This window comes from Herpailurus yagouaroundi, unplaced genomic scaffold (genome assembly GCF_014898765.1).
Source record: "Herpailurus yagouaroundi ecotype Mexico unplaced genomic scaffold, PumYag 410, whole genome shotgun sequence".
NCBI classification, from domain to species: Eukaryota; Metazoa; Chordata; class Mammalia; order Carnivora; family Felidae; genus Herpailurus; species Herpailurus yagouaroundi.
The window spans coordinates 114,103-127,256 of NW_024412627.1; the positions used below are offsets into that span (position 1 = coordinate 114,103).

Sequence of the window (13,154 nt, forward strand, 5' to 3'; positions counted from 1 at the left end):
CTTCAGCCAGGTCACGATCTCGCGGTCCGTGAGTTCAAGCCCCGCGTCAGGCTCTGGGCTGATGGCTCAGAGCCTGGAGCCCGTTTCCGATTCTCTGTCTCCCTCTCTCTCTGACCCTCCCCCGTTCATGCTCTGTCTCTCTCTGTCCCAAAAATAAATAAATGTTGAAAAAACCCTCGCCTGCAAAATACAAGGGGAAAAAAACCCACTAGACACGTGAGAAAAACCAACATCACAAGAGAGGTATGGAACCCACCAAACAGTGAAACTAACTTCTGAGAAAGGATTAAAGAGGGAAGGAAGAAAAGATTGGCCTTAGTATGAGTTCCTCAGAGAGATTCAGGAATCTCTCAGAACCATAGAAAGCCACTAAGAAAAAAAAGGGAAATCAGAGGCCCTGAAATTTTAAAGTAGGATTGTAAAACAGAACTCGAGTCAATAAGAGGGCTGAAGACTGAATTAGAAAACCGGAAGTAAGGGACTCTTGCAGAACATGGAATAAAGGATCCAGAAGTGCAAAGCATAAGAGACAGATTAAAAGGGAAGATGGTCCTTCCAGTTACACAGTGTATTGACTAGCTGTTCTAAAAGGGGATAGAGAGTGAAAGGGGGAACAGGTAACAGAAGCGGTAGAAGAACATCTCCTAGAGCTGAAGACAGATGTACAGAGTGCTGAGCAGGGCCACTAACAACAATAAAAACCCACTAGGATACATGAGGTGAACTTTAGTACCCCAAAGATAAAGAGAACATTCTTGAAACTTCCAGAAGGGAAGAAACGAGATTTCCAATAGAGAAAAGAGAATTAGATTAGCATCAGGCTTCTCGGATCCTCAGAGAAAATAGAATTCGAAATTCTGAGAAACTCGTGTTGAACCTGAAATTCTGTATTCGAACTATCAGTCAGGTATGGGGAGAGTAAGGACATTTGTCCTCTCTACAGATATTTAGGAGTTTTATCATGGAGAGTCCTTCTCTGAAAGCATTATTTCAGAATGTACTTCAGCAAAAATGAAAATGGACATTCAAAGAGAAAGGAAGATCTGGGACCTGAAAAAGGCACAGTGATAACACAACAAACATTTAAGGGTACAAATTTTGATGGGTAATGCAAACAGGGCAACAATTTAGAGTAAAAACCCCAGATGCTTTCCACACGGGGAGTGGGATTGGAGAGCTGGGGGGACAAATGAAAGCTAAGGGTGTCATCAGAAGGAGGGTATAAACATTGATTAACTATCCCTGTGGAGAGAAAAATAAAGTTTAAATTTGTATCTAAGTATTCTCTATATATTTGGAGATATATAGATATAGGCACTCTACAAGTAGAAAAGTTGAGCAAAGAAAACTTCATCAATCCCACAAAAGTTAGAGGAGGGAAAGGGGGAAAAATTAAGACAGACAACCGTAGAAAACATGAAATACAGTGGAGACAATAAACTCAAGTATTAGCATTTGGATTCAATGTAAATGAAATGAAGGGGTGTGTGTGTGTAGATTGTTCGAGTTATTGTACAACTGCTCTTTTATTTGTGTGATTAAAAAATCTTTTTTTGGTGGGGCGCCTGGGTGGCTCAGTCGGTTGAGCGTCTGACTTTGGCTCAGGTCATGATCTTGCAGTTTGTGGGTTCGAGCCCCGCGTCGGGCTCTGTGCTGACAGCTCAGAGCCTGGAGCCTGCTTCGGATTCTGTGTCTCCCTCTCTCTCTGCCCCTCCCCTGCTCATGCTCTGTCTCAAAAATAAATAAAATAGTTAAAAAAAATTTTTTTTAATCTTTTTTTGAATATAGGGAATAAGCCCTGTTCCTGATCTTGAAGAATTTATCAGTGTAGCTGGGGAATAGGCAGGTACCCACCTGTAATGCAAACCAAGACAGAAAGTAGGGAGAGAGGCTGTGTACTGTGTTGGATGAACACAAAACTCAGCCTTAAAGGTGATAAAACAGGGGATGCTTTTCAATAGAGATGTCCCCAAGCACCTTCTCTCATCATACTCTGACAGGTCCCCCTCTCTGTCAGGTGGTGGGGAGGGAAGAATCAGGAGGCACTGGGTAAGAATGACAGTGTCAGCCACGTGCCTCCATTTCAAAGCAATGGAATGTTTTCAATCAGAAAGAAAAATGGAAGAAACAAAACATAAACAACTCGACTTTTCTTATTTCATCCCAACTGGGTTGTCTGTCCCTTTGCAGTTGCTATGACAACAGCAGCTCTCCTTTCTCTTCATTTAGATCTCTTTCCAAATTGAGAACAATGAATGTAAGAGATCAGAAAGTGGGAAAAGCAAGTAGGCATTCAAGGCATTAGTATTATTTACCCTGGAGAAGAGAATGCTAAGAAGTAGCAATTATATTGTTCTGGGCTATTAAAGGTTACTACTACATAGGTAGTTCTCTGCTTGGGCTCAAGATAAAATCAGATTTATTTGCATTGGAGGGAAATAGCTTTCGGGAGAAAAAGTCCCTGATAGAAAGTTCCGCGGGACTGCTTTTCCTCTCCCAGGGTAGATGGTTGAGGAGGCAGTGGGATTTCACATCTTGCAGTGAGGTCACCTTCCCCAGGAAAGTTCTTACTCAGTGCAACAATGTATCATAACAACGACAAACAACAAACACACAGAACTGACTCTAAGTGTTTTTATGTTTAAATATAGAATACCACTCTAAGTGTTTTGTGCTTATTATCTCACTTAATCTTTGCACCAATCCTAGGAGAAAGAGACCTTTATTTTTCCCATTTTATAGACAAGGAAACAGAGGGTTAGAAAGTGTAGCGTCCTGCCCAAGGTCACACAGCTGATGAATGGCAAAGCTGGGATTTGAACTCAGGAAGGCTGTATTCTTTTTTTTTTTTTTAATAAATGTTTATTTATTTTGAGAGAGAGAGAGAGAGAGAGAGAGAGAGAATGAGAGAGAGTGCACAAGCAGGGGAGGGGCAGAGGGAGGGGTGGGGGAGACCGAGAATCCCAAGCAGGCTCCATCCATGCTGCCAGCACAGAGGCCAATGCGGGACTCGAACCCATGAACCATGAGATCATGACCTGAGCTGAAACCAAGAGTTGGATGCTTAATCCACCGAGCCACCCACACGCCCCAAGAAGCCTGTATTCTTAACCAGAGATAGATAATCTGTCTTGTGACAGATTGCCATTCTCTTGAAACAGATCCAGTTGCCCTGGGCCTGGGAAAGAATCCGTGCCAGCCCTAGCAGACGTGAGTTAGCTCTAGTCTTACGGGTCCACTCATTGGGTCCTACAACAACCACTTATTGACTGCCTACTATATGCAGTACTTAGGTAGTCACTGGGGAAAGAGTGGAGAGCAAGATGGATGAAGTCTTATAGGGCATACAGTCCAGGAAAAGACCACAACATAGAACCAAACAAATGAAGGAGATAATTTCAGGTACTAATGCATGCTATGAAGGAAATAAAACTGGGCAGTGAGACAGAGGTTAAAGGATGGGTGGGGTGCTTGGGCAGGATGGTTGGGAAGTTCTTTCTGAGGAGGTGACGGCTTGAATTGAGACCCGGTTGATGGGAAGGAGCCAGCCATGTGGAGATCTGGGAGGAGGACCCTCCAGGCAAAGGAGCGGCAAATGTAAATTTGGGAACAAGCAGGACCGTGGGGTCAGATCGTGGTGAACAAGGGTAGGGCAAGTGTTGGAGGTTGGGGGGTGGCCTCAGATGGGTTGGATTGACGGGCAAGGTCACCATTTGGGGTGCGGGTATACTACCGACATTTAAGCATCCTACGGTGCACAGGACAGCCCTCCGCTGAGAGAATTCTCCAGCCCCAAATGTCCGTGGTTGTGAAACCCTGATCTCTGCGTACGGGACTATAGCCTTAGAGGCCAAGGAAAGGAGACTGAATTTTATTCTAAGTGAAAGAGAATCCATCAGATGACTTGAAGCAGTGGAATGTCTTGACGGGATTTGCATTTCAGAAGATTAACTGTGACTGCTGAATGGAAAATGCATTGTAGGGAGATCAAGAGTAAAAGCTGAGATTTTTGGATTAGCAGCCATAAGTAATGGAGGTGGTGGCTTGGTTTAGGGGAGTAGCAGAGGGTAAGAGAGGCAGGGGTGACCAGGCTCACTGATGGGCTGGAAGTGGAGCTTGGATGAGAGAGAGGAATCAGGCATCATCCTCAGGTTGTGCACAACCTGAACAACTGGGCAGTGGATGCTGGCGCTGCATAATTATATGGAGAGGAAGGAGGTTGGTGATAAACCGGAGACACTAGACAGGCTAGGTGTGACAAACCTATTGGCTATACGGGGGGAGATGTCACATAGGCTGTTGGAAATATAGTTACATAAGCGACTTAGGTCACTAAAGTTTCCTCCTTTAGAAAATGAGCAATGGTCCTAAACTCCTATGATCCTGGAGCGATACAGCCTGGACAGGGGGGATTGGATTTGATGGACTTTGGCAGCATCATCCAAGTCTACATCTCCCTGAATTTCCTCCTCGGGATACTGCTATGCAAATAGACAACACATGAGGAAATTAGTCCTATTTTGCAGAAACTAAATTATGCGGCCTAACAACTAATCCTCCTAAGGAGCCAGAGTAAGTTGGTAGTTGAATCATCACCTGGGAGCATCCCAAAAACCAGGGGTGGGATCTCCCCGGCAGCCAAGGGAGATTAATAGAAATAAAATCGCACCGTGCCACAAAAGTGGCTGTTTTCATCGGCTGAACCTCCAAGGAGGGGACAGGACCTCGGACGATTGTAACCTGTGATTCTCGCCAATGTCTTTCCCAGCAGCCCAGAGGCTCTGTATCTCCTCCCAGATTCACTGTGATCTTTCCAACAAGGTTTGGAAAGACCGGAAGCAGGTACAATGCCGTGTTTTAAATTTGTAGCTGTTCCTTTGGTGTCTATATCCACGGGCTGAAAAGGGGCTCATTCTTTTGAGGTAACCCGGAGCCAAATGAGCTGAAACATTTTCTGGTTTGTTTTTGTGGAGAAAATGAAATGACATGAGCGGAAAAGAAGAAGGCTGGGCGTTAAGTTCCCTTTATTTGTATTGTTACTGGGGGTGGGTGGGGGCAGCAGGGTCCCAAGGAACCCACCCCGCCCTCTGCTCGCGTTGAGTGGCTTTCCCGGGCTGTGATGAGGTAACGCCCAGGGGAAATAATCTGACTGTGTTACTGGTAATTAAATGGAGAATGTCGAGTCTCCCAGAGGACCACTGCTTATTGGAGAAGCAGAGAGCAATCTCTGCTTGCAGCCCCTCACTGGTGGAAAAGTAAAATGAGCCTTGTTTTGATGAAGTGTCCTAGAGCTAGGGGAACCTCCTGCGAAGGGCACGGTCTCCAAGACGTGCAGAATGTGTTGTATGGAACCATAAGGTAAGGCAAAAAAGAAAAAAAGAATCTTGGCAGTTAGTTTTGGGAGGGGGGGGCTGGATATTAACGTGGATAAGTAATTTCTCAAAGGCTTGACACATGCCAAGTTCAGGAATATGGATGTGATGTTGAAATAAGAGTCTTCGGAAACAATTTTGGGCTTCTGGGCCATACAGTTTCTGTACAAGTACCCAACTCTGCCTTTGAAGCGTGGATGCAGCCACAGACCTATGTGACCGAGTGAGTGTGGCTGTGTCTTGATAGATCTTTCTCTACAAAAACAAATGGAGGATAGGATTTGGCCTGTGAACCATAGCTTGCCAACCTCTGGTTTAGAGAATGGTTCTTATACCTTACTGTATACTGTGTAGGGGCTTTACGATAATACTGATGCCTGACCTCCCCTCCAGACGTTCTGAGGGTGGTCTGGAGTGGGCCTGGACATCAGTACTTAAAAAAAAAAACTCATCAGATAATTTATTGTGCAGCTAGGGATTAGAATCAATGGTTTTAGAGTTGTGGCTTGCACTTGGTCACACAATGAAGTTGTGTGTGTGTGTGTGTGTGTGTGTGTGTGTGTGTGTGTGTGTGAAGAATACATCTTTATAGATACTGACTTAATCGGTCTGGATATGGTTTAGGGATCAGATTTTTTAAAAAAGCTTCCCAGGTAATGCACTTGTGAAACCAGAGTTGAGAACTACTAGTCTAGAAGGCGAGACAAACGGGCAGTTTCCATACAGCGTGATAATTGTCCAACAGGAATAATTTTAGCAAGTGAATTGTTTATTTACTCATTGAATAAGCACTTACACAGTTTTGCTCTGTGCTAACCAAGGGTCTGAGGCATTTATAGATATTAACCCATTTAATTTTTACAACATTCTCTAGGGTAAGTACTATTTATATCCCATTCTATAGTTGAAGGGACTGAGGCACAGAGAATTTAATTGGGAACAGAAGGCATGAAGGTATTTTAGGAATGGCTCCCAGGAAAAGGTGATGTCTGAGTGGAGACCTGAAGGGCATGTTCAAGAGGGCCTGGTAAGTGCGGGGTGAGACGGGGCATAGAATGAGCAGTGCTTCCTGGGGCGGGGGTCTGTGCCGAGGTCTGGGGGCGAGTGACGGCACGCAGCTTGGCGTCTTCTGTAAATAGCAAGTAAATTGTGTGGATGGGGGGTGTCGAGTGTGTTCTTTTCTTGGAGACTTCAAGAGTTTTCTTTTTTTTTAATTTAATCTTTTTTTTTTTTTTTTTTTTTTTGAGAGAGAGAGAGAGCACTAGTAGAAGAGGGGCAGAGGGAGAGGGAGAGAGAGCATCCATGCTGGGCACGGAGCCTGACATGGGGTTTGATCCCACAACTGTGAGATCATCACCTGAGCCAAGATCAAAAGTCGGATGCTTAACCGACTGAGCCCCTCAAGAGTTTTCTTTAAATGCAAGATGAATGCCTAGACTCAGCAATCCGGTATGGTGCTCTTAAAAATTTGCTGAGAGTGTTGCTTTCCTGCGCAGTTTTTTTTTTTTTTAATTTTTTTTTTAACTTTTTTTTTTATTTATTTTTGAGACAGAGAGAGACAGAGCATGAATGGGGGAGGGGCAGAGAGAGAGGGAGACACAGAATCGGAAGCAGGCTCCAGGCTCCGAGCCATCAGCCCAGATCCTGATGCAGGGCTCAAACTCACAGACTGCGAGATTGTGACCTGAGCTGAAGTCGGACGCTTAACCGACTGAGCCACCCAGGCGCCCCTGCGCAGTGTTTTTAACACACATACACACACGCGCGCGCGCGCACACACACACACACACACACACACACGGGCACACACACACACGGGCACACACACACACGCACACACATACACGCACACGCACACACACACACACACACACACACACACACACTAAGAACAAAAGACCAAAACAAAGGGACATAAGGAAACTCTTGAGAGTGACAAGTATGTCTATTGCCTTGATTGCAGTGATGGCTTCGTGGGTGTATACATATGTCCAAAACCATCACACTGTATTCGTTAAATATGTGCAGTGTTTTGTACATCAATTATACTTCAAGAAAGCTGTTTTCAGAAAAGAGTTTTCAGTGAAGTGGGGGGGGGGGATGAAGTTGTTTTTAAGGAGTGAATGAAAGGGAATGACATGGGAGGTGAGACTGAAGATAATACCCGCTAGAACCTTGAAGAAGACAAGAAAGATAGGGAGGGAGCAAGGAGGAGAGAGAGTTGGGATTGAGGGCACCAAGATTTATTTTATCTTATTTTATTATTTATTTAATTTAATTTAATTTAATTTTAATATATGTATGTACGTATTTTTAAATTTAAATTCAAGTTAGTTAACATATAGTGTAATGATGATTGGAGGAATAGAATTTAGTGATTTTTCAGTTATATGTAACACCCAGTGCTCATCCCAACAAGTGCCCTCCTTAATGCCCATCATCCATCTAGCCCATCCCCACCCAACACCCCGCCAGCACCCCTCAGTTTGTTCTCTGTACTTAAGAGTCCTTTATGGTTTGTCTCCCTCTCTGTTTCTATATTATTTTTGCTTCCCTTCCCTTACGTTCATCTGTTTTGTTTCTAAAGTTCCACATATGAGTGAAATAATATATTTATCTTTCTCTGACTGACTTATTTTGCTTAGCGTAATACACACTAGTTCCATTCATGTTGTTGCAAATGGCAAGATTTCATTCTTTTTGATCACTGAGTAATATTCCATTGTGTGTGCATGTATGTATACACACATATATGTGTATATATGTATATACACGCACATACATACCACTTCTTTATCCATTCAACAGTCAATGGACATTTGGGCTCTTTCCATACTTTGGCTGTTGTTGATATGCTGCTATAAACATGGGTTAGGGTTAGAGTTAGGGTTAGGGATGCATGTGCCCCTTCGAATCAGCACTCCCGTATCATTTGTATAAATACCTAGTAGTGCAATTGCTGGGTCGTAGGGTAGTTCTGTTTTTAATTTTTTGAGGAACCTCCATACTGTTTTCCAGAGTGGCTGCACCAGCTTACATTCCCCCCAACAATGCAAAAGAGATCCTCTTTCTCCGCATCCTCGCCAACATCTGTTGTTGCCTGAGTTGCTAATGTTAGCCATCTGACAGGTGTAAGGTGGTATCTCATTGTGGTTTTGATTTGTAATTTCCCTGATGATGAGCGATGTTGAGCATTTTCTCATGTGTCTGTTAGCCATATGGATGTCTTCTTTGGAGAAGTGTCTATTCATGTCTTTTGTCCATTTCCTCACTGGATTATTTGTTTTTTGGGGGACATGGAGTATGATAAGTTGTTTGTAGATTTTGGATACTAACCCTTTATCTGATATGTCATTTGCAAATGTCTTCTCCCATTCTGTCGGTTGCCTTTTGGTTGTGCTGAATGTTTCCCTTGCCGTGCAGAAGCTTTTTATCTTGATGAGGTCCCAATAGTTCATTTCTGCTTTTGTTTCCCTTGCCTCTGGAGACATGTTGAGTAAGAAGTTGCTGTGGCCAAGATCAGAGAAGTTTTTGCCTGCTTTCTCCTCGAGGATTTTGATGGCTTCCTGTCTTATGTTGAGGTCTTTCATCCATGTTGTGTTTATTTTTGTGTCTGGTGTAAGAAAGTGGTCCAGTTTCATTCTTCTGCATGTCGCTGTCCAGTTTTCCCAGCCCCACTTGCTGAAGAGACTGTCTTTATTCCATTGGATATTCTTTTCTGCTTTGTCAAAGATTAGTTGGCCATATGTTTGTGGGTCCATTTCTGGGTTCTCTATTCTGTTCCGTGGATCTGTGTGTCTGTTTTTGTGCCAGTACCACACTGTGTTGATGATTATAGCTTTGTAATACAGCTTGAAGTCCGGGATTGTGATGCCTCCTGCTTTGGTTTTCTTTTTCAAGATCGTTTTGGCTATGCGGGGTCTTTTCTGGTTCCATACAAATTGTAGGATTGTTTGTTCTAGCTCTGTGAAGAATGCTGGTGTTATTTCAACAGGGATTGCACCAGGATTTATTTTAAATGAGAGAGAGTTGAGTAGGCTTAATACTGATAGGCAGGGGCCAGAGCAAAGAAGGGAAAGAGAGCAGATTACAGAGCAGGGTTCTTGAGAAGACACAGGGTCTAGAATGTGTGAGGACCTGTTAGCAGCCAGGGCCTCCTTCTCTGGCAAGAAAAGGATGATGTGGATGCGTGGACTTTGTAGGTGAATTGGCAGGTAGGAGGAGAAAGTTCTATCTGATGTTTTATTTTTCAGTTGTGGCTACTTTGGACACAAGAGACAGAGATATTATCAAAATCCAAGTATAGGTGTTTAGTCTAACAAGGGTTCTCAAATATTGAGAATCTAGAGATGGGCAGTTCAGGGGTGATACAGCTACTTAAGAAAATGATGAAGAATTTAGGCCCTTTCTAGCTGCCTGATTCACCACACTCAGCATGTAGCTTTTGCTTTCTTGGCCACATGATGTTTTACTGTTCCTCAAGCATCATGCCTTATCTCCAGGCAGGAAGGAAGAGTAAAGGTACACGTCAGTTGAGGCTTTTTTTTTTTAATAAAAAATTTTTTTCCCCTAGAGGCACCAACAATAGACTACAGTTTCTCTCACTGGTCAGACCAAGTCACATGGCCATCCATCTGCAAGAGGTTTGGAGAGGCAAGTATATTTAATTGGGCATGCTGTCCTCCAAACAAAGCCAGAGTTGTGTTATTCAGGGGGGAGGGGGGAAAGGAGAAGGAAGAGTGGATAGGGAAAAAGCAAGGTCTACCACAGACTACACGAAGACTCTTAAGGGCCCAGGCAACCAAAGGAGAGCCAGCCTTACAGAATTTGGCACTGAGAACTAAGATTCTCCCATTCTAATGGATGGTAGAGAATTGCCGTCTTCTCCCCGTACCTCTGCTCCATTTTCCTTTCTCTGCTGACCAGCTTCTTCTTTTCCGTTTTGTTTCTACTTGATACTAACTTCTGTGTACCCACAGATCATACTTGCTACACAACTGACCTTCATTCAGCAGCTTCAGTTTCTCAATTTCACATTCAGGAGACTGGATACTTTTCTGAGCCAGGCTTACAAATGATTGGCTATTGGCCGGTCAATGGATGATCTGAGTTTGGCTGGACAGTGGATGGACTCGTGTGAGGTGAGTCTTGGCCATACCCTCACTGCAGGAACTGTGAGGAGTAATTTCCTTTGAAGGAGCTCTATGAAGGGAAGGTCATATAGCATTTCTGCTTTCATGGGAAGTAGAAGGTGAGGTCTTAACCCAAGGGTATAGAGAAAAGAGGTGGATGAGAAAGTTCAGGGGACTAAGCATCTGAAGCCTAGAAGATATTCAGAGCAGCTGGAGGGGTCCTGTTGAGTTTTCCGGCCAACATTTTGCAAAGATTTCATTCTTTGTGATTGTGTGTTGTCTCTCAGCAGAGCTCACAACCTAGTGTAGATACATGGGATGCAAATGTGGGATTGACCCAGGGTTGGAATTTTCCTAGGTAGGTGAAAAATTCAGACATTAGTAAAGATTAAAAGATTAAAAAAAAAATCCAAAGCTGATATGATTATCAGCCTGTTGCCAAAGAAAACTTTTAGGATTTGAGACTTCAGAGTCGTAGCGTTTCTTGTTGGATGACTATACAGTCTAAGGTGTAGTCGTGGAGACTCATGGAACAAAGGGAAGCAGGGGAGAGGGCCATGGAGTTGGGAAGGCACAAGATTCGAAAGGCACGGGTAGTGGATGGGTTGTTCACATAGATACTGAAGTTGCTTGGGTTGGTGACAGCATTTGGAATGGAGAGGGAAATGGTTTAGTAGGGTATGGATTATTTACTGATGGAAGAAGGTGTCTAGGAATGCATGGGTAGCTATGATGTGAAGGTACGAGAGTCAAATCTTAGCCTCATTCGTTAGTTCCCTCTCTCCCTCACTATCCATATGCAACAAATCATCAAGTCTTGTAGATTTCCTCTCATAAGAATGTTCTCGAACTCACCTACTTATGTCTATTTCCGCTGCCATCACCCTAGTCTAAGTCATCATTTTTCTCCCACCTTTACCACCAGCCTAACCAACCAACATCCACTTTGGGCTGTCTCCGAGCCTTCTCCACACTGTAGCCAGAGTGATCTTTTTAAAAAATGTGTCTTATTACTGCTAAGGACACTTCAATGGCTTTCCATTGCTCTGAGGATAAAATCTATGTAGGAAATTATATTTTTGTGCAAAATACTTGATGTCCCTCCCTAGCAAAGGGTTCTAATTCCCTGCCTCCCTGATATTAGGCTCGGTCATGTGCCTTGCAGGGGGATTATGTAGTCCTACCCCATGGAAGTCGAAAGTAGCCACGTGACTTGCTTGGGCTAATGAAATGGGGGCCAAGGTGATATATGTTACTTCTAAGCAGAAGCTTAAGAGCCATATATATGGCTCCTCCTTTCCCTCTTTTCCCTCTCTTGTAAGAGTGTCATTGGCCCCAATAAAGGCTGATCCATCAGGCTTGAAGACAATGCAGAGACAAGACCCACAATGGGCATATCACACGAGTTAGAAACAGATGGCTATTGTAAGCTACTGGTATTACTACAGCAAAGCTTAATATGGTCTGTAAGGCCTTGAATGATTTAATGATTTGGTCCAAGTTCTCCAGCCTTATCTCTCAAACATTTCCTCACAGCTTAAATGTCATTTCCCCAGAAAAGTCTTTTATAACTCCCTTCCTCCCCTGGCAACACGGGGCTAATTTAGATCGACTATTATTCTACCTCATAACATCTTTTTCATTTCCTTCATATCACTCAAATACAGTCTGTAATATTTTTCTTTTGAGCATGATTATCTGCCTACTGCAGGAGAATGTAAGTTCAGAGAGGGCAGAAATTATGTATGTGTAGTTCTTCCTCACGTCCCGGCGTCTGGTACACAATAAGCACTCAATGAACATTTTTTGATCAAATGAACATATCTGAGCGCAGATCACAGGTGAGCCCAGAAGAGACGGGTGGAAAGCAAGAAGACAGAAACAGGTTGTAGGCAGGGGCTTGTGGTGCATGGAGAAATGACTGCAGACAAAAGTTCACAGGGGAGGGGGGGGGGCTCTTATAAGACGCCAGTCGCCATTTCTACAGGTAGAAGGGTAGCCGTTCAGGGCAAAGAGTGGGCTTGTACATGAGGCTACCACCGTGCCTCTCCCCTCTCCATTCCTTGTTTTGGGATTTCTCACTCCATCTACTTGTTGAACACCTTCTGGATGTCAGGTGTTATCGGGGATGCAGTTAGTAGATAAACCAATGCTTAGTTTCACGAGGGGAAGACAGACATGAACCCCATAATTACAAGAGTGCCAGATGAATCCTTCAAAAGAGAAATTCAGCGGCCACAGGGAATCCCACAGAGAAGCAAACCCATGTTTACGTTTCTGTTCTCTGCCTCTTTGACTCTTTCTGTGTGTGATGTCCTTCCCCTTGATCTTCGCTTGCCCAAATTTTATCCATCGTTCAAGGCCTCCACTCAGAAGGTATTTTATTTAAAAAGACCATAATCTGGGGCGCCTGGGTGGCGCAGTCAGTTAAGCGTCCGACTTCAGCCAGGTCACGATCTCGCCGTCCGTGAGTTCGAGCCCCGCGTCAGGCTCTGGGCTGATGGCTCGGAGCCTGGAGCCTGTTTCTGATTCTGTGTCTCCCTCTCTCTCTGCCCCTCCCCCGTTCATGCTCTGTCTCTCTCTGTCCCCAAAATAAATAAAACGTTGAAAAAAAAAATTTAAAAAAAAAATAAAAAGACCATAATCCCAT

The 13,154-nt window shown here is 43.9% G+C and overlaps 1 long non-coding RNA gene and 1 other non-coding gene across 3 annotated transcripts in view; both read left to right on the plus strand.

Moving 5' to 3' along the window:
• Positions 1–13,154, plus strand: part of LOC121022458 (uncharacterized) — a 131,988-nt gene that overhangs the window by 48,976 nt on the left and 69,858 nt on the right. The window lies entirely within an intron of this gene.
• TRNAQ-UUG (transfer RNA glutamine (anticodon UUG)) lies at positions 1,564–1,648 on the plus strand. Its single transcript has one exon. It is a non-coding gene; the product is annotated as a tRNA-Gln (tRNA).